Raw genomic sequence first — 24088 nt, forward strand, 5'->3', positions numbered from 1 at the left:
CTCCAAGCTCAGCTGACTTCTAAGTAGGGTCAGCTTGGTCAGGGCCGTGGTCCAGCTAAGTTTTGGACATGTCCAACAGTGGAGATTGCACCAGCTCTCTTGGATCTGTCCCAGGGCTGTACCACTATCATGGGAAGGATTTTTTTTTCCTTGTGTACAACCAGAATGTCCATCCCCTGCTGCAATGTGTCCTTTCTGTCCCTTATGACAAGGGATGAAGCAAGATGTTTTAAGACATCCTTGTGCACTTCTAAGAGGAGGTTGGTAACCACTCTGAGGCAGTGGCAAGGTGCAATTAGGTCTTACCTGAGACATCTCCAGGCTAATGAAATCTGGGTCCCTTCACCTCTCCTCAGTGTACCAGATGCTCCAGCCCCATTACCACCTCCATGCACTGATCTGTATCCAGTCTGCCAGCAAGTGATGTTTGCCTTCACCTCTGACATACACACAAGAACTGCAGCTGCCCTGAGAAGGCAGATGTTCTTCTGATGATATTTTGATGTTCATATGGCTGTACCACTTTCACAGAAATCACAGAAGCCACAGAGTCTTAGGGTTTGGGAGGGACCTTGAGATGTCATTGAGTCCAATCTCCCTGCCAGAGCAGGACCACCTAGTGCAGGTCACACAGGGACATGTCTGGGTGGCTTTTGAATGTCTCCAGAGAACAAGACCACATCGCAGCCTGTTCCAGTGTTCTGTCACCCTCACAGTGAAAAAGCTTTTCCTTATGTTTACATGGAACCTCCTATGCTCCAGCTTTGTCATTACTGATCAGAATTGCTCTCCATGTCCATGCTATAACCTGTGCCCTCTACCATGTGAGACTGAAAGATGGAAGTGCGTGATCCAGTACGGGAATGAGATGCTGTTTGCCGTGCAAGATGTTAAGCAGCAGGAGCAGGGGAAGGACAGGACCTCGTGGTCAGCTGGTGATGGCCCTCCAGATGTGGGTAGGTTAGAGGCAGAATTTCAACCCAGGACTTGGGCATCACCTTTGGTGGATAGCCTGGCCTCTTCCCCATCAATACTGAAGAAGTGTGCAAGTGAAGTGTACTACATTTCTGCTATGCACGTTCTCTCTTTTATTAGTTTGGCATTTCTTTCTTATTTCCTGACAAAATGGTGCCACCTATCCCACTTTAGTAAGCATAGTCTCCATAGTAAGACTATGGAGATCACAATGCTCTGCCTCCAAGTACTGCTCATCCACACAGAAATCTGTCTGGCTTAGGCAAATGGCTATTTGCTTGCAGTATCCTACAGACAATGACTATTGAGCAATGCTGCAAAATCTGTGGGTCAGGCCTCCCCCAAGGGCTACTCCAGCCATTACAACAGAAAAGCCATCACATGGGGGGTATGAATCCACATTACCATTTGAGCAGAAGCACGAGGGGGGGGCTCTCTCTGTGGTGCTCTGAAGTAGTTAATACCACTTAGCATCGGAGGGTTGAAATGTACTGAATTGCTAAGAGGGAAAAACATTTGGTGTCAGGCTTTGAAACTTCGATTAAACTATTGCCTATTCATGAAGTTCTTTTAAGCTTCTCACAGCACATTCACTGCTTACAGGTTCATTACCTGTTTTAACCTAAGGAGCTGATTTCAGCTCTTGCACTTAAGATTGTAGTTTAAATAAACTCACCCCCACTTTGGCCATGTGCTCCACACAGGACGCTGCAAAGCCATTTACTTCTGTTGAACCCTGCATCTTTCAGCCTATTTGTTGTGCTGGGGGGGGGATGGTGACCAGAGCTCTGCAGAACACCAGGTGGTCTCACTCCTCCCCAGGGTTCTCTGACTGGACCAATCCAGGCTGCAGAGGAAATGGTTTTCGCCTCAGAGGCACTTTTGTGACTTCCAGCTTAACCTGATGGCATCAGAGAGATGCAGCTGAGAAGGCAGACAGCAGCCTCACCTCAGGTTAAAAGAAGCTTTTTGCAGATATCAGCTGTGCTGCATGCAAAAGGACAAGACTGAAGCTGGGTGAAAGAATAAGGTGAAGCACACACAAATAACATTATGCCAAATTTTCTGATATCTGCGTGAAGTGCTGAATCTCAGCTTGCAGGTGTTGCTGGTTAAGCTGCAGTTCACAGGAGTCCCACAGAGCCGGAACCAGCGTGGCTGAACCCCCTGGAACGCTCCAGCGTTTGTTCCTCAGCTGTACTTGTTTAGGCAAACCAGACAAAAAGTACCTGATTTAGTCTGAAGAGAGAAGCTGGAGTCCAAGGTAAACATGTATGGGCAGCACTTCTGAGCAGCTCGACTTTCAAGTTTCTTGGGAGCAGTCATGCCCACGGAGTCGGTAATGAGGAGGAATTTGTTTGCTGAAGGATCTCTGGGGCTCTGTGCTTCTTTTCCAGGTGGGGGCATTTAGACAATTGATGAATGAAGCGTTTTCTGTTTAGGACAGTAAATATTTAACTGGCAAGTTTAGAAAGATCCATGCTTCTGAGTTTTCAAAGCCTCCTCTTCAGAAAAAAGTCTTTCCTGCAGCTACAAAACAAAAAGCACAGAGAGAAGAACAGAGGTTAGGAAACCCAGGGAAATCAGAAAAGCTCTGTCCCTCTGCAGTGGGATGCAGTCCTTCATTCTGCTTCTCTGAAGCTCCAGGAAGCCTGCTGCATCTGCCCCTCTCAAATGTCTGCAACGTGCTGCAGAGCATTTCTGCCTCCCTATTAAGTTTATTCCAGCACCCCAAACTCCTGTTTGCCACATTAGATCTAATCACTGGATGCCCAGTTCTTTTCTTTCTTTCTTTGCACAGTCAAACAACACAAAATGTGACCTGCCCAGAAATCCCAAAGTAATGAGAAAGGGTATGTTTTTGCACAAAAATATCTTTCTTGGGTTTTTCCACTGTTGTGTCTGGCAGCTTTCGGATGTGTGAGAGGCACCAGCAAGGTTTTGGAACGTTTTGGCATGCAGCCTTTGGTGGTCTGGTAGCCAAGATGCCAGAATGCATCAGTAGATTATTTGCTATAGCATCTTAGCATGGAGAATCACAGAATTTGGAGGTCTGATCAGGAGTTCAGCTGACAACAGGGGTTCCAATGATTTCAGCAGAAATTGGAGTTACTCTGAAGCATCAAAACCGGCTAAATCCTCCCATTCATTAACTCGGTTACATTTTGCGGTTCATCCTGGAAAAGTAGCTCCAAACAGTCTTAATAGTATTTCTGGTTCAGAAAGACCTGTTTGTCACAGCTTTCTAAGATGTCACATGTGAGTTGTGGGTGCTTGAGGCCCTTTTAAGTTAAGTAGTTAAGAACAGTGGAAAGGAGAGGTCCTTGAGGTTTGCGTGCTCCACTGCTGCAAGCAGCTCAAGGGCCCTCTCCTCACCGGCATGATGCCCACAATACTGCCAGTGAAATGCCTGCCTAGCAGAGCTGTAACAAGGAGGCTTGAAACCACACTTAACCACTCAACAGTTTATCCAAGTGGAGACTGCAAAGAGGATCTGAAGTGCTCTCTGAGATACGAGGCAGACTGTGCACCTGAGAACAGTGCAACCCTTCAGAGCTAAGCACCAGCAAGAGGAGTGTGATTGTAGTATTTCTGGACTTCAGGAAGGCTTTTCATACTGTGTCTCACAGTATCCTCCTGGACAAATGTCCAGCAAACAGCTGGACAACAGCTCTATATGATGGGTGAGAAACTGGCTCACAGGCCAAGCACAAAGGGTGACAGTGAATGGGGTAACATCAGGCTGGTGGCTGGGCACTATGGGGTCCTGTAGGGCTCCATCCTTGGCCCAGTCCTCTTCAACATCTTCATCAATTACTTGGATGTGGGACTGGAAGGAATTCTGAGCAAGTTTGCACATGACACAGAATTGGGAGGAGTGGTTGACTCCCTCGAGGGCAGGCAGGCCCTGTAGAGAGACCTCAAAAGATTAGAGAGCTGGGCAATCACCTATTACACGAAAGACAAGTGCTGAATTCTGCACCTGGGATGGGGCAACCCTGGTGGCAAGTACAGACTGGGGAATGAGTGGCTGGAGAGCAGTGGGGCAGAGAGGTACCTGGGGGTCCTGTTGATGGCAAACTGAACATGAACCAGCAGAGTGCCCTGGTACCCAGGAGAGCCAACCATGTCCTGGGGTGAACCAAGCACAGCATCACCAGCCTGTCAAGGGAGGGGATTGTCCCACTCTACTTGTCACTGGTACAGCCTCACCTTGAGTACTGTGTGCAGTTTCGGGCACTGCAGTATAGAGAAGACATTAAGCTATTGGGGAGCATCCAAAGGAGAGCCACAAGGATGGTGAAGGGTCAGCAAGGGATGACTCATGAGAAGTGGCTGAGGTCACTTGGATTGTTCACGTTGGAGAAAAGGAGGCTGAGGGGTGACCTCATGGGAGTCTACAGCTCCCTCATGAGGGGAAGAGATGGGATGTGCACCAGTTTCTTCACTCCTGTGACCAAAGACAGGACTGGAGGAAATGGTAAGAAGCTGAATCAGAGGAGGTTTAGGTTAGATATCAGGAAAAGGTTTTTACCCAGAGGGCAGTTGGGCAGTGGAACAGGATCCCTAGGGCAGTGGTCACAGCACCAATCCTGCCTGAGCTCAAGAAGCTCTTGGGTGACACTCCTGGGCACACGGTGTGATCCTGGAAGTGCCCTACACAGGGACAGGGGTTGGATTTGATGATCCTGATGGGTCCCTTCCAACTTGGCATATTCTATGATTTTACTACAGAGAGGACAGGTAGAAGCTGCTGTTGAAGCTAAGTGGCTGAATACAAAACCTTGTGGTGGGCATGTGTGGTGTTCCTCTACTATGTGAAATGGTTTTGAGCCCACAGACTGCCTCAGAGCAGAGGCAAGGTCCTTCTGGGCTTCTGTGGTGTGAGAGGAGCTGGTGGAGGGCCCAGGCTTGCCCTACCTCCTCAACATGGAACTGTGAAGTTGTCTTTCCTGCAAGGATCCTCAGGGAGCAGATGTGGAAGGGATGAGGCTTTACCAGCAGACAGCCAGAGGTGCCATCTCCACACAGCACTGGAAGGATGAAGGCAGGTAGACAAGTGGAAGTGAGAGATCTTCAAGCATAGCTGGGATGGCATTGGTAGGCTCTGGAGGTTTAGAGATTGTCTGAGGGTAAATGAGACTGTCAGTGGCAGCATGTTTCTTGATATGTCTCTCTTTTGTGCCTGTGAGTCACAAGCAAGCTGTAGGAACAGCTCCTGCAAAAATCCCCACACACAGAAGAGTGTGTGAGTGGTTAATGTGCACTGAGGAGCACAGCTCCATCAGGATGTCATCTGGCAGTACCTGGCTGCATCTAGCTCTGCCCACCAGGAAGCAGCTCTCCATGGGTGTGGAAGCCTGCATTTGAGTTTCATGTTTTTCAGTGGAAGATCTCTTCTTTTTTTTTCTTAGTTGTTAAACATTTGTCTTTCAACAGCAAATAGTTGTGAAATATTGTGCAAGATTTGCTAAAAACTAATTTTCAACGAAAACCCTACGCCTCCAAAGTTTCCCACCTTTTAACAAAGGATTTGCCATTTTTGAGAGGAACTCCCTCTTGCCCAAGTTTCTCTTCAGGTTTCTCTTTAGGTCTCTCTCTTTCCCCCTGAGCATTTTCTAGGCCTATCTAAATGTGTGTTCCTCCCCCTCTCCTAGGCTGAAACATGTTCTGATCTCAGCTCCATGAGGTAGAAACTGGAAGTAGTTCAGGGATAATTTTGTGGCTTCTTGGGAGTGTCAGACAAAGGAGATACAATAGCACTGGAGGTGGAGAACAGGACCTCTGGAGACCTCCCAGGCGAGGCTCAGCACATTCTGTCTTGGAGCAGAACCTGCCCTGGTAGCTGACTCTCAGACCTTAGTCCAGTGAGCTGGTGTCCCCATCCCTGATGTGAGGAGCACCCAGCAGCTGGCATCTCTGCACTGGCACTTGACACTGCAGTGACACCAATGCGGGTCATATTTTGGGACTGTTAATGTATGCTGGCTTCTATACTCAGAAGCTTAGGGTAGTTAAACTCAGAAATCTTTACGGCATCATGTACCAGGAGAGGACAACTGAAGAAAACAGAAAGGCAGGACACAACAAGTGACAAGTCCTCTCCCAAAATTTAGAAACACCAGGCTCTCCATATCTGCATCCCTGGGCCCCTTAGGCAGGATGCTGTCATATCCCTGCTTGCTGCTCTGGCTGGTCATGGCAGCTTTGCTGTCAGTTTCTCTTCCTCAGCTCTCCAGCATAGTGGCACACACAGTAATCCTTGCTGCTACAAATATTGAATAGATGGTTTCAAATTTATCTATTTATTTTTAATTTAGGGGTTTTGCACCTAAGGCAAATGTAAGGGTGGCCACCCACCTAGAAGTACTTCAGTACATCTAGCTGGCTTGCACTTCTACATGTTATCACAAGCACAAGCTCCCTTCTGCTTCCCTAGTTTTCTCCCCTCATAACTGAATGCCCCAGAAAAGATGATGACAAGCTAAACACACTGCATGTGTTCGAGGCCTGCCCACCAGCTCCTGTCTGTTCTCTCCAGCATACATCATCTGAGTGCTTGAGTCTCTCTCCTTTTAAAGCCCAGAGAGCCTTTGCCAACAGTCCTTATGTAAATGGAAAATTTATGCACACACACCCATGCATGTGCAGTCATCCCTTCTGCTCGCTCGCATACTCTCAGTCTCTGGAAAAGGCTGTCAGACATCTCAGTATTTCCAGTTAAGGCCCCTCTTTCCAGTTCCAGACTTCACTGGGCAAATTTTGAAGATTTTTATATCTATCTATTAAATCCAGGTCTAACAAGGACCAGGTGGAGTTTGTAACCAGTCTCATGCTGCTCTCCATTGATTTCAGAAATGGCTTCCCAAATGGTATCCTGTTGCTGTGCACATGACCCTTAGGATGGCAGCACAGTGACTGTATCCATGTATTGTGACCCAATCTCCTTTTAAACTGAACTGTGCTGCAGCATGAAAGAACTTGGAAGCTATCATTAAGTCTCAGTACCCCATTTTTCATCTCATCTCCCTATCATATCACCTGACATCTTTGTCACAGTGGGGTAGATCTGTTAGGAAAATTGTATTTGATATAAAATTGTATCTTATATCATGATTTGTCATATTTTACTCACATAGCCAAGCCAGTGCTCGCTGGGATTATTCCCACAGCACCCTCCTCAAAGGGGTACAGCTTCCCCACCCTTTGGAAAGAAACTGCAGAAACTGTAGATTTCATACTGCAGCAAAGGCAGCCAGCAGATCACATGTGAAGGCCCACAACAACCCCAATGACGCATGAGGCATCCCAAAAATGCTGAAACTTCTGAACTGCATAAGAAATCCCGGGTTGGAGGAAGCAGTGCTAAGCGTCCTCCCCTTTCTGCTTGGCTTCCATCTGAAATCTGAAGCAGCCATGCAGGAAACCAGGGAAATGTGACTCATGCTGATTTTACACCCATGAGTGATCCTGAATTCTCATCAGTCCTGCCCAAACTCCAGCTAAAGACACAGTTTAAGCAGGAGGATGGTAATTAGAGCAGTAAAATGGCTTTGCCAGCATCTTCCACTTAATCTCATTTTAGGTGCCTAATTAGTATCCCTTGAAGATCTGTGATGTACTTGTCACATGGATTAAAAAGCAAGCAACTGATAAAAAATAGCCCTCTGTGGAAAGATCGTAGTTCTGACTGTTCCTGACATAGATCAAGCAGGCAACTGTTCTCAGCTCCAAAGTACAGTAGCCAGAGATCTAGAAGATGCTGTTTCTGGTCAAGTTTACAGCTGATAGGGGCAGAAGAAGAGTGGTACCTGTGCAAACACAGGGTGCCATGCCATAGACTTAATGGGTGGCAGGGAGCTATGGGAGTGGGGGTCCTCTATTCAGCCCTATTTAAGACTTGATAGCAGCCAAACCCACCATACCAGGCCACGTGCAACAACATTACAACAGCCATGGGACGGTGACCAGAAAAACTGCATGCCTCCACACGTGACAGAAATTAGAAATTAAAGCATTCTTAAACAACAATTTCTACAAGACTCTGCCTGAGAGGTGGTGTGCCCATCACCTCACTTCTCCTAGCTCTGTCCTCCCAGGGAAGAGGAGATTGTTCAGAGCATGAGAACACCCAGGGAGGGCAGGTTGCTGACCATATGTGGCAGCAGGCAAGACAGAATGTTCATTCCACTTTACCTGGACCAGAGGGAAACTTCCCTCTTAATTTGTTTGAGGGCATTTTCAGGCATTAAAAAACCAAACCAAACCAAAGAAAACCTAACAGCTCAAGGTGTGTTTCAAACCAAAAGCTCCTTGTGAAAAAAGAAAGCAGAGGAATTTTGTTTGGAAAATGTCAAAATGTGTTGTTTCCACTTTCAGGAACATTTACTCCCCTCTTTTAAATTAAACCTATTTATCAGTTTGGATCAAAGAAATAATATTCAAGAAATAATTAAGTTTGACACCAAAGCACACCCTTACTGGTCAAAGTGTGTCTGGAAATCCCATCTGTCCTGCTGGCCCTGCTGGTCTGCCACCATGGTGCTCCTGTGAGCAACAAGGGAGCATTGCTCTATGTGGAGCTGGATGGAAATGCTTTGACTGCCTACATCCCTACCTTTACCAAACTCACCTGCTTCAGATGGAGCACATCTTTTTTCAAAAAGTGGCAGTCTGAATTTCAAGGCTACATAAGTAAATTAATGATGAACTAGGAACCAAGTCATCCATGGTCTGATTCTTCCCTGACAGACTTCTGTCTCAAAAATACAAGAAATTCCCGAATAAACACTGAAGAGCTGCCACCAGATTTGGAGATGTGTAGCTTTGAAAATTATGAAGGATTCTTTTGCCTTCGAGCAAAGGCTGTAACAAGCCACTTAAGCCTCCAGTGCCAGAACCAGATCCAGATAGCATTCACCAGCAAATGTCTCACCAGCATTGTCATTGGTGTTTGATACAGAGCTTCCCTTTGATTTTGTCAGCCTGCTTCACCAGATCCCTGTCCTGATCTCACAAGACAGGAATGTGAGGACACCAGAAGCACCCACCTGCCCAGTAGTTCCTGGGCAGGAACCATACATGGGCCTGGCCTGGTCCCAGGTCTGTCTCTGACACTCTTTTCTTTGTGGTGGCTGGTGTCCAGGGCTTGGGCCTGCCTTATGTTCATGAAGCAAAAATTCCCTGTCTTTGGGGTTCTTTATGCATTTTGTTGAGCTGAGAGCTGGATCCCACCAGCTGGGATCCCCTCTGCGCATCCTTTCCCCTGTGGTAGGAGACCTGGAGAGATTCTCTGCTCCTGAGGAGACTGTTAAGAGCAGTACTGGGCTTGTCACTAGGATTTCTTTCCATCCCCAGGAAAAAAACGGTTTTTCTTTAATGACAGATTCACAGCAATGTTATAAATAGCAACTTTTGTCTTACTGGCTTGCTTTTGTAATACTCTCAGTGTCTGCCTTCTCAAGAGAGCTGATTGCCAGCACAGACAGTGTTTCTTGTTTATGCCACTCTAAACACAACAAATAGGTTTTGCCTGGAGCCTGTATGGGTCTCAGCGGGTGTGATCAGAGAGGACCTTTTACCTGAAATTGTTTTTCTTCCAACAGCTGCAGCAGTGGCTGACACACACCTGATCGTGGATGCAGCGGGAGAGGGAAACAACATCTGTGAACCTGGAGGAGACACCAAGCCACTAAGAACAGAAGTCATGTCAGAGGTGAACCTGGCACCATAAAGAAGTAATGTTTTGCTGGACTGTATGATGAAAATTTGTCCTACCTCCTCCCACCACTAGGAAAGCCTGACCAGCCACATATTTTGAGTCAAAAGAACCCGGATGTGCAGAGGGAACATTCGGGCAGGTGCTTGCTGGTGATACATCAAGATGTTTTTGTCACTGGATGAAGATGTTTTTATCACTGGAAGATTTACATAGTGACTTACAAGATTTACATTTACACCAGCAGCCCATGGTTGAACTTTTTGATAACCTCAGAGTTTGAAGAGGTTGCTCAGCATCTTGCCCCGGCAGGATGTGTTGGAACCCCTCAGCAGCAGCAGTGAGCCTTGGCTCTGAGATTACCTGTCCAAATGCAGCACTTTGGTTGGACTTGTGTTTTGGCAGGTGCCATCCAGCCCTCCCTGCTGTCTCAGTCCTGCTCCTGTTGGTCATGAAAAGCCTGCAGCTGGAAGCTCTAGGTTTCCTCAGAGCTCAAAACTGTATTCCTGGATCCACTTCTGGATAGGAAAAAGCATCCCTGACTGGTGTCCGTGCTAAGCTTCAAGTGCTGCACTCACTGCTAAGGCCTCCCAGGGCTGCTTCTATGGACACCCACCTTCTGATGAACATTGCTGGAATTACTTGCCTACAACACCAAGATAAGCAGAAAGGACATGTCAGTCAGTAGTTTTTGAATTAAAATGGGGAAAAGGAACAGCCTTGTTTCCTTAATAAAACCTTGCTTCATTTTTATTTGGTGTGTTTGCCTCCTGTGTTGGGATGTTGACAGTAGTGAATGCGTTTGTGATTAATTATTAGTACAACACTTAAGGCTGAGGTGTGAGCTGAGACACCTCTGTCCAGGGTACAGCACAGAATAGAAAGGCAGGAAGAGAAAGCACAGAGCACAAGGAGCTGGAGAAAGGACAGCAGCAAGACTTACCTGCCAAGTCTAAATTTTTGTCTGCAGGTTTTTACGAGTACTTAAGAGAGGAAAGCTTTTGAAAAAAAAATCAGGTGTAGAATGATAACCCATGCATAAAGCATTGAAAGAGGAGAATGATGTTTAGACAATGGAGCAGATGGAGATGTGGAAAGTGTTTGTTTCTTTTTGTCAACTTTACGTCCTAGCAGAGAACCTAATTTCAGATTGATGCAATCAGACATTTTAGAATCTGTACAGAAAAACAGTATCCACAGCCATGGGCATGGCTGCAGGAAAATCCTGAAGGGCTGATTGGGTTGCTTTTAAAGCTTAGGACATTAATTTCATACTTTGTGAAAATCAAGAATGTTACTGAAGCCAAAATTCTGAGATGGGAGGGAAAATGACAGCAGTTTGTTCTTGAGGGACGATTATTCTGTCACACAGGACACAATAGAGACCTCTTCTTTTACTGCTTTAACAAGTTTTCCTTCATGCTGGCATTCCTGCTCCAGAAAGGCACTGCCATGGGAAACGGATTCTGCCTGGAGACCAGACATTGTTCAGGATATCCTTTCTACCTCCATGGGCTATTCAGCATTAACGCAGCTGTAAGCAAAACCCTGAGACTATTGAAATTTCTTTCTTCGCCTCCCCCTTTCTCTTTGACAAATGTGTGACAAGGATGCAATTGTTTGAAAGCCCAGTGACAGAGAAAACAGAGAGCAAAGCCTTCAGACGTGCCTCAGTGATTTAGCAACCTACCCCCAAGACTTGTGAAAGAGGTCACTGGGGGTCTTCCATAGGGTTCAGCTTCCCAGCAGGTCTCTAGATACCAAAGTAACGGCACTTAAATGCCTTTAACAGCTGACCCTTTTGTGGATGTTCCCACCTAGGATTATCCTGGCTCTCAGGCTGAAGAATAGCCCTCAGCCATCTAATAGGTCACGGGCTCTTTCAATATCTGCAGTTTGTGCAGGGTAGCTGGCCATCCACCCAACAGGAAGGTGTTTCTTCATTAAAATTACTAAGGCTTTTAAAATATGAAGATGAGGATTCTTCTGATGAATCACTGCATTTGGGGAATATTGTTTCTTGTTACCCAGAAGTTACTCAGATGCCTGCTGGTAATGAAGCATGAGCATAGTGAACACACTCAGGCCTTGATCTGTGAATACATTCCCCTATCAGAGCCCAACCCCCTAAACACGTTCTTTTTCCTACAGCTGCACATGTTACCTTGTGCTTGATGTGCATGCTGGACTTTTGGCACTTCAGACGTGTGTGGACCCAGCCTCCTCTGGGCAATGAGCTGTGCTGGGAGGATGTTTACAGTAGAAATCCGAATCCTGCCACATGGACACCAGGCACCCCTCTCCTAAGAGCACTTTTGCTCTGCCTCCTAAATGCAGAGCACTCTCCCCACGAAGCCTTGGTGAGCTTCTCTACCCAAGGAAGACCCTGAGGGGTCACGCATCCTCCCTCTGAAGAGCAATTCCACCTCCTCTGGGCTACTGCTGCCCCCTGAGTGGGAGGGCATGGGGAAGCGGTGCCTGAGCCCTTTCCGCTCGGCTGAGCTGCATAAAGATCAATGGGCCAGAAACAGGGAGCAAGGGGTCAGCATCCCTTGTGCTTCTGCTCAGAGGAGTGTTTAGGCACTTTATGCATTGGCTGTTTCATGTAGCATCACTCCAGAAGTCCTTGGAGCAGAACAGACACAATGGAACCCTTCTGGCAGGGACAACTCTGACTGCCAGGTGACCCTCTCAGAGCCCTGTGCTATTTCAGCTGGAGCCAGGGGCTTTGCCAGCCACAGAGCAGACTGTAGTGGTTGGCCTGTCTCTTCTTCCTCAGCAGTGGTTGCTTGCACTGGTCAGGAGGATGCTACCAGCCAGTCCAGGAGAGTCACTGCTATCCCCTTCAGCCCCTTAAGGGAGCTGGCACCTTGCCACAGGTGTCACTGGTGAGTGTGTGCCCAAAGCAGTGCTAGCTGCCATCTTCCAGCCCTGCTCAGCGTCAAAAGCTGAAGGCATTTCTGGGCTCATCCTCGCACATTAGGGGTGTGTATGTCCCAGTGCTGCTGCTGACCAGGTCACTCACCTGTGCCCCAAGTTCACTCGGTCTCCAGGGGCCACCAGACCTGCCACCCATCCCATCTAGAGTCAAGAGACAGAAGCTCTGGGACACCAGGAGTCTTCTCATTCTCACCCCTGTGGGGGCTCGGAGGAGGAGAGCTGGGGGCTGCCAGCCCCTGGCATCTCCAGTGACATTGCTCTGAGCACGGGGAGCAGGTCCTTCCTGTTCAGCTCCTGCAAGCAGCTGTAAATTGCTCTTCATCTGATCAAGTACTGCCCTGTACGGCTGATAGATACACAGCCTGGAAGAAGTGACATGTCTATAAGGTTCAGGTGCCTCCACTATTGGGCCAGGAAAAGTAGGGCGGCAAGACTTAGAGCCAAGGCCTTTTGTTAAGCTGTGCAACCTGCTCTGACTCAGAACAAGACCAGAAGGAAATGTCTGTGTTTCTGCTGCTTCTCTCCCTAAGTGACCCTTTCTGAAAACCCTCTAGGCTTCCAAAAGTAACAAACAAACAAACAAAAAATATCAAAGAAATGGAATATGATGGAAACAAAACAAAACAAAACAAAAAATATGGAAAAGAACCTCAGGCATAATTTAGGAAAGGCACAGTGTCTGCTTCTGGCACTGTGCCATCTATAGATGCTGAATGCCTAGAAGGCTGGGAAAAGTTCTGGGAGAAATGTTCACTGTGCAGGAAATTTCTAAGGGCTTGAGTGGTAATGAGTCAGTGCTGAGGTTTGGATCCAGATGTTTCCTACGTAGCAGCTGCCAGATGTGCCAGACCTTGCAGGACACAGAATACCATCATCCCTCGTTCACTGAGAGGAAACAGGAGCTGAGGAGAAGTAGTATGTGCCAAGGATAACACCAGGAACTGGCTGAGGGTCTGGGGTAAAAACAGGTTTCATGTCCCAGGGCCTAAAATGCAGGAGGTGAAAATCTGCTCACCCACATCCCATAGCCACTTCTGTTTTGTTGGTTCCCAGATGGGGAAAGATAGGGTAAAGGAGGGAAGGTGATGCCATTTGTTTATGCAGAGTATTTTCCTAATAGTCAAGGAATGACAGCAGAATAATGCTCTTCTCCTAGAAGGTGTGGCTGAGGTCAGTTCAGACGCCTGGGGACTATCCTGGTACTTTGCTTCACCCTCTAAGGTTGTGCTCCCAGTCCTGCCAGGCTGTGTTCTGAACATCAGTATGGATCAGCCTGTTTCTCTTTGGCAGTGCTTGGTGGGCTTGAGGGACAGGGACTTCAGGGGCCTGAAAACTGGGTGATGCCAGGAACACACCCGTGGAACTGCCTATAAGGGGAGAGGGTCCCCAGACATCACAGAGCAGGCATCCAGGTAGAAAGGAGTAAATCCCAAAGCAGCTGCTGCTGGAGAAGACATTGCCTGGTAGCTGGACCAAATACCTTCACAGATTGCATGGCTGCTGCCCCTCCAGGAGGTTACACAATAATCCTTCAAGAATTTGATCAGGAACTGAATTCCAGTTACCCAGTACTGGTTGCATCGGGCCCAGCATGTGGGTGCAAACCCTCTTTACGCTCAGTTTGCTCTTGTTCTGGCGCTGACCCCACCATGAGCTCATTGGGAACCAGCTCTGTGCACAGTAGATGTGCTTCCCTCCACACCCACCTGCATCCCTGAGGGCTCTGGCACTGCCCAAGCACCCATCACTCCTGGGCAGCACCTTCTGACTGCCACAGAAGCTGCCTGGAACCTGGGGCTAGGCAAAGGTTTGGGGTCAGAAAGCCAGCTGTGATCAGTCCCACGAGTGGGCACTTTTGGGACAGGCTGATCTCCATCATAGAAGAAAGAGGGACACAGACCAGACACTTACAGAGTTTTATTTTGGACTTGCTAGCTGGGCTTTAAAACAGCAATACAAGCCAACCTTGCTTTCCTGGCTCCAGCGACAATCCTCTTAGCCCAAAGGGTGCTGTAGGCAAGGGCCTGCAGCAGCACTGGTGGCTCTGAAGCTAGGACAGCACTAGCCTGGCAGCTGTGCCAAGCAGCAGGATGTAAGATGGAGAGCAGGGGACCCTCAAACTCCAGGGTGCTGAAATGAAGACCCATAACCAACTGGCCAGCTTGCTCTGTAGCAGTGGCAAGGCTTGATGCCACAGACCTTAGCAGAAGGACAAGACTGGAATCACAACTGGCAGGAATTCTTAAAATGCAGCAGAGACTGAATGAAATGTATAAAATCTTGAGAGAAGACCTAGTGCTTAAAAGAATGAAGAGGAATAAACACTTTATATTTTATGATTTTAAAACCAAATCAAACCAAAACCAAACCAAACCAACCAAACAAAAAAGTCTGGACAGGAGGAGGCTCAGGGGAGACCTCATCACTCTCTACAACTCCCTGAAAGGAGGTTGGAGCCAGGGGGGGGTCGGGCTCTTCTCCCAGACAGCTACCAGTAAGACAAGAGGGCTCTGCCAGGGAGGTTTAGGTTGGATATTAGGAAAAAATTCTTTACAGAGAGGGTGATCAGGCATTGGAATGGGCTGCCCAGGGAGGTGGTGGATTCTGCATCCCTGGAGGTTTTTAAGACGAGACTGATGGCACTCAGTGCCATGGTCTGGTAACCGCAGTGGCAGTGGATCGAGGGTTGGACTTGATGATCTCAGAGGTCCTTTCCAACCTGGGTAATTCTGTGATTTTGTGAACATACCAGAAGATGAATCAAAGCCTTCTGGCAGTGATCTCAGCCAGAGTCTGTCCCTCACTCTTAGGAGATACTTCTTTTAGCCTATCCACACAGCATACAAGGGCAATGCTCCAGTCCAGGTGTCCCAGGACCTGGGTGCTGGTAGAGCATCCCCAGTGACATTTCTGACCAGGACCAAGCAGTCAGAGTGCGGTCAGAGCTGCCACAAACCAGTTTTTCACGGGTTTAAGTTGCATCAGGAGAACATTCCTCTAGCAGGAAGACTCCTAATCTATGGGGGAATGTGCTGCACATTTGCAGGTAGTCCCAAACTTCACCAGTCTGGGTGAAGGTGGCAACCACAGCCCTCAGTCCTGAGCCCCATGAGGAGCCTCTGGAAGTACTTCACCATGCCTTGGGTAGACTTCCAGCTCCAGTAAGCCTTGTCTCATTTTCTGCTGCCAGTGACTCCTCTGCAGTTCAGATCTGCCCACAGCAAGGTCTAAAGAGCAGCAGGACTCCAGTTGTCTCTGTTGAAGCCATAACACAATGACTCCTGCATTTCACTGACTGCCAGGTGTAAGCACAAAAAAATCTATCAGGTCTCAGCTTCAGGCCATCTGAACTCCCCTCCTGGAATGCAGAACAGGACCTGCATCTCCTGAAAGGCTGCAACACTTCTACTAATTAATGTTCTGGCCATTTTGGAAATAACTGGTTTTAAAATTTCTTAGTGTTTTATGCCTTGTAGTGTTTGACTTTCTTTTAAGTGATAACCTTATAGCACAACTTCTCTGCAAGTCCCACATTTCTATTACAAAGCAGGTCTGGGAAAGTCCAGGGTGAAAAAATGTTCTCTTCTCTGGGACTCTGTGATGCTTTTGTTTTTCCTGTTACCACATCAGTATTTTGCTCTTACAAGGTTTATTTTATTATTTTAAATAATAATGGGAAAACCTGTAATCTGCACTCTGGAGGGGAACTCTCTTGAGCTCCCACTCTGCAACAGTCTGGGTGTGTCTCTAAAGATTTCAGGTGAAGAAAGCATGGAAATGTAGTTAAAAGACTTTCCAAAGGTTGTAGAGAAAAAATATTTCTATGTCTACTGTAGTTTCAAGAAATCAAACATTCCTTTCTCCAGGCCAGATATTTAGGCTGGGCTTGTGCTTTTATCCCAGCTACCATGCTGTCCTGGCTAGAGAAATCTTGTTGCAAATAACCTTAATCTTTGTCAAAACTCCAGTGATGCTCTGTTTGGGCTTGGCCAGTATACCCCCTGCTCAAAAATGCAGAAAATATTTCAAAGTCAAACTTTAAAGGGACAGCCATTGTTTTATTTGTGCTTAATTAAAAATAATAATAATAATAATAGTTTTTCAGGCCCTTGGTAATTAACAGTCCAATCTACAGCTCCCATGGGAAAGAGCCTCTGTTTCTAGAACAAGTGAGCTTGAATATTGACTTGCTAGAGACATTGCCAAGGTTTTGACTACAGCAATTTGTTGGCAGGGGGTTTCCAACTCTGACTCCATAGCAGTTAAGACTGTCATGCTCCAAACCACAGAGTTTTACTACGGCCTTCATTTCCCTTTGTTTTACCTGAACTTCTCATCCCGCTCTGCAAATCCCATGCCAGAATGAGTCATTCCTGCAGGATTAGCACTTATTTTTCAACTTCTCTGTCAGTGTTGCCCAGACTAGTTCTGAGGAGAAGAAATTGACACTCTCCCATTCAGTAAAGCTGTGTACGAAGTGACTGAAAGAAATTACCTCCAGTGCTCATCTGTTTACACTGAACCAGCAAGGACCACTCTGTCTCACCAGGGTATCTGAGGAGCCCTCTGCCCTGCTGGCAGCCCCAGCAAAGGGGAGATGACAGTGCCCACCTCCTGGGAAGCACACCTGCCCCCCTGGCTGCTGGGATCCACACAGGGATGTTGGCTTGATCCTCACCCTGGAAAGGGGGGCCCTGAGGATCACCAGCCCCCAAGAAGGATCAGGGGCACCCACAGTGTGCTGCCCAAAGGGTCTCCCTCCTCAGTTTTTGCTCTCTGATCATCCCTGGCCCTCCTGCTGTGAGGGTGAGGGTACCTTTTGGAGATCCCCTCTCTCTGCTGACTGCCAAGGTCAGTGCTGTGCCTCTTGCATTTAGCACGTGGCTCAGGCAGAGTCTCCTGCTCTGGGACTTGCTGGAAGCAGATCTTCACCAGTCCCTGCCCTACAGACCTTTTCTTACGGGAAGAAACACTTCTTGTTTTGTATTTTAGTGTTGTGTTTTCCACACTTTATTTTTTATTTTTCTAAAGTAATCAAAATACCTGCACATGGCAAAATGGAATTGTCTTGCAGAGGAATAAAGAGGAGGAAAAGTCAAAGGTCTCAAATAGATGCCACTCTCTTTCACTTTCCAAAACATGATCCTGGAGGAAATTGTTTGGATGACTTCTGGAAAACCTGTTTTCTGATTATTGTCTAGCGTAGTGGCAAATCTGTGATTTGCATATGAAGACCCAAAACAAATAAGCAAAACTATCAGAGCCAGCTGGGAGGAATAAGATCAGAGCACCTGGCATTTTGAGAAGTCATTTTGCTTGTGTCCATGGGTCATTTTCCTATATCATTGGCATGATTTAAGCTGATCTGACAGAAACTCCTGGAAATTGTGTTTCTCCCAAAGTAACAGAGAGAACTGCAGAAATGATGAGGTTTCTGGACCAGCCTTTAATTCAAAGCAGGCCTATGCCTCAAGTTAGATCAGCTTCTCAGGGCAACTACCAGTCAATTTTAAAAAGCCCACAGGACAGAAATCCATCCCACCATCCCTTCACAGATTCCTCCCCACCACCTGTCCCACATCACAGATTTCTCATATGAAATCTGGCCACAGAATAATTCAGACCAGACAATCAGAATTGAAGACAGATTTCTGAAACTTTTTTTGCTGGAAATACACACAGAGTAGTGTACAGTTTCAACAACAACATAAAACTTTAGAACACTTTTTTCTATACAGATTTCCATGACTTACAAGCTTTTTGGAAACATGAATGGCCTCAGGTAAACACTGGGCAGATGCTTTATCTATTGTAAATCCCCATGGGTCTGTTAACTTCGGTGGGACCCCAGATACACACAGCCTCTGCAGTCTTGTTAAAGAAAACTTCTGAACTGGGGAAATAACCTGTCTCCTCATCTGGGGCTAGACATTTTCTTAGGGTCTCAAGCAAAACTCCAGCAAATTTCTGTAGATACTTGTAAACGGGGCATTACTTGGTCATTACCATGGTGATTGCTAAAGGATCAGAGAGTGGCAATGAGAACAAAAAGGCTGAGGGGAGAAACAAGGAGCTCTTTGTAAAAGTATTCAGATTTTGTCTGCCAATGCCAATGAGCTCAAATTATCCCCACTTTATATTTTGGTTTTGAAATAAAGGCTATTTACACCCCTCCCTCAGAGAATGAACACAGTAGTACTGGGTCCCACCAATCCCTCTTAAGTGTCCACCTGACAGCTGAATTCATCAGTGGCAGTGGTACTCATAATTCACCCTGTAGCCAGGTGTGATTTACCATTTAGCAGTAGTTTATGCATTGCCCAGGCACATGCATGCACACGCTAATGCACTCACCTTAAGGTGCCACCTCAAGCTCCAATTTTCCTTGCCTCTGTCAGGGCTCAATGCATGCTCCTTGGCATGGGCATCCACCTGGAGTGCTCAAGGCCAGGGAAGAGCCCAGTGAATCTCTTCAGATGTAACTGGGAGCTACTTTCAAGCTGGAGCTCTTACCCCTGGGGCCAAGGGCCATGCAGCTGTGCCCGTGCTCCTTCTTGCAACCCCCAGTGCAGACCTTGACCTGGTGTCTTGGCTTTCCAGCTCTGCCTCTGACTTGCCTCATGGCTGAGGAATTCCCCAGAGAACTATGAAGTTATCAGAAACCTGACACACAAAGTGCTGGGTGCCTGGACCTCCCCACTGAAACTCCTTATTTTTGTTAATCAAGTAGAGTTGTGCAAAATGTGCTGAAAGATGCAGTTTCCTGGGAAGAAAAGGCAACATAAGGTTCATTTAATAATTCTCAGCAATACAGTTTAATCAGTGAATATCCTTGTTTTAAAAATAAAATAAGAACAAAGAGAACCCAACAAAGTAGCTCACAGCACTTAATTTTTTTTGTCTTCTGTGTAGCCCAGTACTAGAAAGCTGTGACTTTTCATGGTTATTTATTTGCACCAGAGTGCTGCTGAAAGTGGAAGTCTTTAGTTCTGGGCCAAGATCTGGAGGATCTGGAGACTTTGGTGGGCACAGCTTATTTTTGTTCACCCCTTCAATCTTCTCCACAAAACGAACTCCTCAAGCAGTCTCCCAGCAAAGGCTCTTCATCTCCTTCCAATTTAAGCTCCAAATATTCCTCTCCACATTCCTTATTTTTCCATGGTGCTTCTCTTCTTCTTTCTACCCCTTCTCTTTCCCCTGCTTCATGTGTTCCCAGTCTCCCTGCACTGCTCACATCTGATTGCTCCCAACCTTTTCTTCCTTTCTTTTCATTCCCTCCTTAGCTGACCTACTCTCTGTGACCATAGGGAACATCTTCTGCAATGACTACAGTGCAGAACAGACTACATCCCTGACAGGAAGCAGGTTATTCAATTACAGGATAACTCCACTGCAATTTGTTGAAGACTTTTAATTATCCATATTTGGGTGGAGCAGCATGAAGAACATTACCAACAAAGAACACTACTAAGAAATCTCTTCCTCCTGCATTGAGAAATTAATCTCCTAACACTAGAGTTTGGCCAAATCCTCTCTCCATCCCAGTGCTGATGTAGAAAATCAGCACTGATGTACCCAGTGCTGGGTAGAAAAAGCCGATGTCCAGGGCAATGTGGATCTGTCTGCAACAGAGGAAAAAGAAAGCAAACATTTCTTTCCAAATAACTCACTGAAATAAAGCAGGATATTTGTGAAGATATTTTGCTCACAGTAAAGCAATTAATTAGTTTTAGTTTTCTTAAATAAAATACCCAGCTTCCAAAGCAAGCAATAAACAATTTTTGCTGAACGGCTGCATCCTACTGTTTGCTGTGAAGCATCAGGCTTCATCCCTAGCTGCAGAAAGGGATGAAATGGTGCTCCAGAAAGCAAAATTTTGCTTCAGATGACAAGCCACCCTTCCCTTCCACAAGCCTCAGGGTCTTGCTGGCTCCATGGGCCCCTTATAGGAGCTCCTGTCAGACAGCAGTGATGCCAGTTGTGAGCCAGCAGAGCAGAGAGGTCCCATTAGGGCCCCAGGGAAACACAAAGAGTAGGAACTAGTCATCTTTCAAGATATGAACCACTAGTATGTCCTACATGATTGGCCTTCACCTGCCCTAATGAAGTTGGTGGCATAAGCAACACTAATGATGGTGACCCTACATGTTCCCCTATCTCCTGCCTTCTGCGGCAGCCTTACTGCGACTGCCACACCAGGACACAAACAGAGGAAACTAAACCCAAAGCTGACACCATGCTATGCACACAGCTGGCTGCAGTGACCACAGGAGGCTGAAAGTGGTAGGGAAGACTTGGAGGGAAAAGTTGAACGTTATTACAGGGAATGTGAATACCAAAGACCTAGGCCACCTTTCAAGGGGATTAAACCTCTTGAAACTGTTGACTGACTGGGAAAATAGGGCATTTGATAGGCAAAACAGAAAGAACTTATTTCCATGCCAACGGAGCCTGATGGCTATTCAAAGATACCCATCCGGAAGATTTTCATGAGGTACTGAAATGCACAGGCTCCGGGGGAGCAAGAGCCATGCAAACCTCACAACACCTGCAGAAAACCAAAAAAACCCAAAACAAAACCCCCAAAAAAACCCCACCAAAACCCCAAAACAAAACAAATAACCAAAAAAACCAAAACCAACCAAACAAAAAAACATAGCAAGAGATTTTCAGCTTACAGAACAGAGCCTGGATCTGCTTTGCATCTTCCCAGAAGTCATCTTCTCCTCTTTACAGCATCTGACAGATCTCCTCAACTCTCAACTACCAGGGATTTTGTGAAGATGCAAAGGCAAAAATGGGCATCTTACTCTCTTGCAGACCAGTTCTAAAAGCTGCTTCAGCAAGAGGACACATTGATGTGTCATGGCCCATCCAGCTCAGGCTGGATCCACCCTTCTTCCACCAGGAAAGTGTCTACTCAGAGAATCACAAAATTGTCATGATTGGAAAAGGGCTCCAAAACCACTGAGTCCAACTGTCAACATCTGCCACTTCCCAAACTAAACTAAATTAAATTAATAAGAAACATACATAAATACATACCTATATCACCATGCCCACTGGAGTATGTCCTGAAGTGCATCATCTACATGTTTTTTAAATACCTCCAGGGATAGTGACTCAAGCACCTCCCTGGTCAGTCTATTCCAACACTTAACTATTCTCTCAGTAAAGAAATTATTCCTTGTATCCAGTCTAAACCTCCCCTGGTGCAGCTTCAGGCAATGTCCTCTGTTATTATCCTCCCAAGTAAATAGGAGACAAGAGCACCCATCTCCCTACAACCTCCTCTCTATGTAGTTGTAGACAGCAATAAGGTGCCCCTTCAGCCTCCTCTTCTCCAGATTGAACACCCCCAGCTCCCTCAGCCCTTCCTCACAGGACTTGTGCTGGATCCCTTCACAGCCTCCTTGCTCTTCTCTGGACCTGCTCCAGCACCTCAATCTCCTTCCTGAACTGAGGGGCCCAGAACTGGACACAGGACTCGAGCTGTGGCCTCCCCAGTGCTGAGTACAGGGGCAGAATCCCTTCCATGGACCTGTTGGCCACACTGTTCCTGATCCAGGCCAGGATGCCATTGGCCTTCTTGGCCATCTGGGCACACTGCTGGCTCATGTTCAGTTGAGTGTTGAACAGCACCCCCAGGTCCTTTTCTGCCAGGTAGCTTTCAAGACACTCTTCCCCAGGCCTGTAGCTTTGCTGGGGTTGTTGTGACCCAAGTGCAAGTCCCAGCACTTGGCTTTGTTAAACCTCATGCAATTGGCCCCAGCTCAAGAACTGTTTTCTTCTCCTATGGTTCATGGCTCTGTATCTGAGCTAAATTAACCTCTCTTTGCCAATCTGTACACCAAACTTGTGTGTTTTACCTGCCCTCTAAGCAGTGCCAGCACAGATGTAGGTTTGCATGACAAGCCACACTCCTCCTCACAAACCCCAGTAGCCAGTGTGCCTTAATCACAGAAAGAGCCACTCCTGGCCCACGTTCAGCCTCAGGCACAGTGCTGCCCAGCTCCTCTGCAGCAGGGGCTTGGCTCTGCCCATCACTTCCCAGTTGGGACTGGGATTATCCTGCTCTAATGCACCACCACCACGTTTCCTTTGCTGGGCTTTGTGAGCTTCCCAGTGGTCCAGTGCTCCCACTTCTGGTGGTGCCTCTAGGCTGAGGCTCTGCTTTTCCTTGTGCCACCTACTCCCCCTAGTCCAGTGCTATTACAGCACCAATCCTGCACATTCTCTGTGCTGTTTTCCTATCCCTCTAGCACTACACTCACAAACAAATTTCCCCCAGTGGGGCAGGGGATCCCGTGGGATCAGGCAGACGAGATGACCTCCTCTGAGAGACATTCCTGTCCTGCTCACATGCACCTTACCCTATCATAGCACAGCCTCTGCAGACCCTGCTCACCTCCCTTGAGTTAGGGGAGCCTCTGGGCTGTTAGGTAAGTGCTGAGTGGCCTTTCTTGATGCTCTACAGACCAGCCCATGTGGAACAAGGCTGCGTGGAGACTGAGCCATGCCTCTCACCACAGTCAAGTTTTCTCTCCCATACATAGCCCTGGCTTGTTTCAAACCCAGTTTGTTGGGTTTTTTTGTTTTGTTTTGTTTTGGTTTGGTTTAGTTTTTTTCTACAGGAGAATGACCACAACAGCTAAACTTCCCTCATGAACCTGTCTACATCCACATGATGTTCTCAACAAGCAATTCTTTCTCCCCTGCAGCCTCAAGTTCCCATAAAAAAACTCAACCAGAAGATGAAAAGCAGCATTAATTTGTAAAAACAGGACAGGTGTGTAAACCACCAGGCCAGTGATGCAGAGTAAAACCTTGTTCCCACAAGCTGAGCAACTGATGCAAATATGCCATGGACGTGTCTCACTGGTTTGTGGCTTTCCAACTCCTTTTGCCATGTGACCAGACTCTACGTGGCAGCTGCACACCAGTGCTCCACCAAAGGTTTCACCTTGGTCCTCACACCACACTCTGAATCTAAAGTGTTTCCAAAATCCATGTGATAACCTCGTTGCTTTTGTCTCCCATTAAATCAAGTCAGGTGCAAAATGTCTTAAACTTACTGACTTTGGACACTTCTTTGCAGACATATGCTCTGAAAGGTAATGATACTCCTATCACCTGCCTAATTCCAAGGTGCAGACTGTGCCATGGGTTATGGGCTCTCCCTTCACTTACATTCAGACAATTTGATCTCAGATTTTGGTTCTGCTGAACTTTTGACTTGGCGCACATTAAATACAGCTCTGCTGCTCCTGGGACACAGATGCAAGACAAAGCCTTTCTTCTCTTCAAAGGGGAAAAGAATTCTGATGGTGGAATCAAAACTACAAATGTGTTACACCTGAAGGTGTTGTCCACATACTTAAGATCGGCTTCCCTCCCATTCTCTTGAAGTGGGGGAAGCCACCCAAGCCACAGAGCTAAGAAAGAGCAGGGCTT

General features: G+C 47.0%; 1 long non-coding RNA gene across 1 annotated transcript in view; it reads left to right on the forward strand.

Moving 5' to 3' along the window:
- LOC139789587 (uncharacterized) overlaps nucleotides 1–9871 on the forward strand; it is a 37167-nt gene extending 27296 nt beyond the window's left edge. The window contains exons 2-3 of the long non-coding RNA XR_011723202.1: nucleotides 6832–6904; nucleotides 9582–9871. This is a non-coding gene — a long non-coding RNA (uncharacterized lncRNA). The remainder of the gene's footprint in view (nucleotides 1–6831; nucleotides 6905–9581) is intronic.
- Nucleotides 9872–24088: the final 14217 nt, after the last annotated feature.

Source organism: Heliangelus exortis, chromosome Z, assembly GCF_036169615.1.
Source record: "Heliangelus exortis chromosome Z, bHelExo1.hap1, whole genome shotgun sequence".
NCBI lineage: Eukaryota > Metazoa > Chordata > Aves > Apodiformes > Trochilidae > Heliangelus > Heliangelus exortis.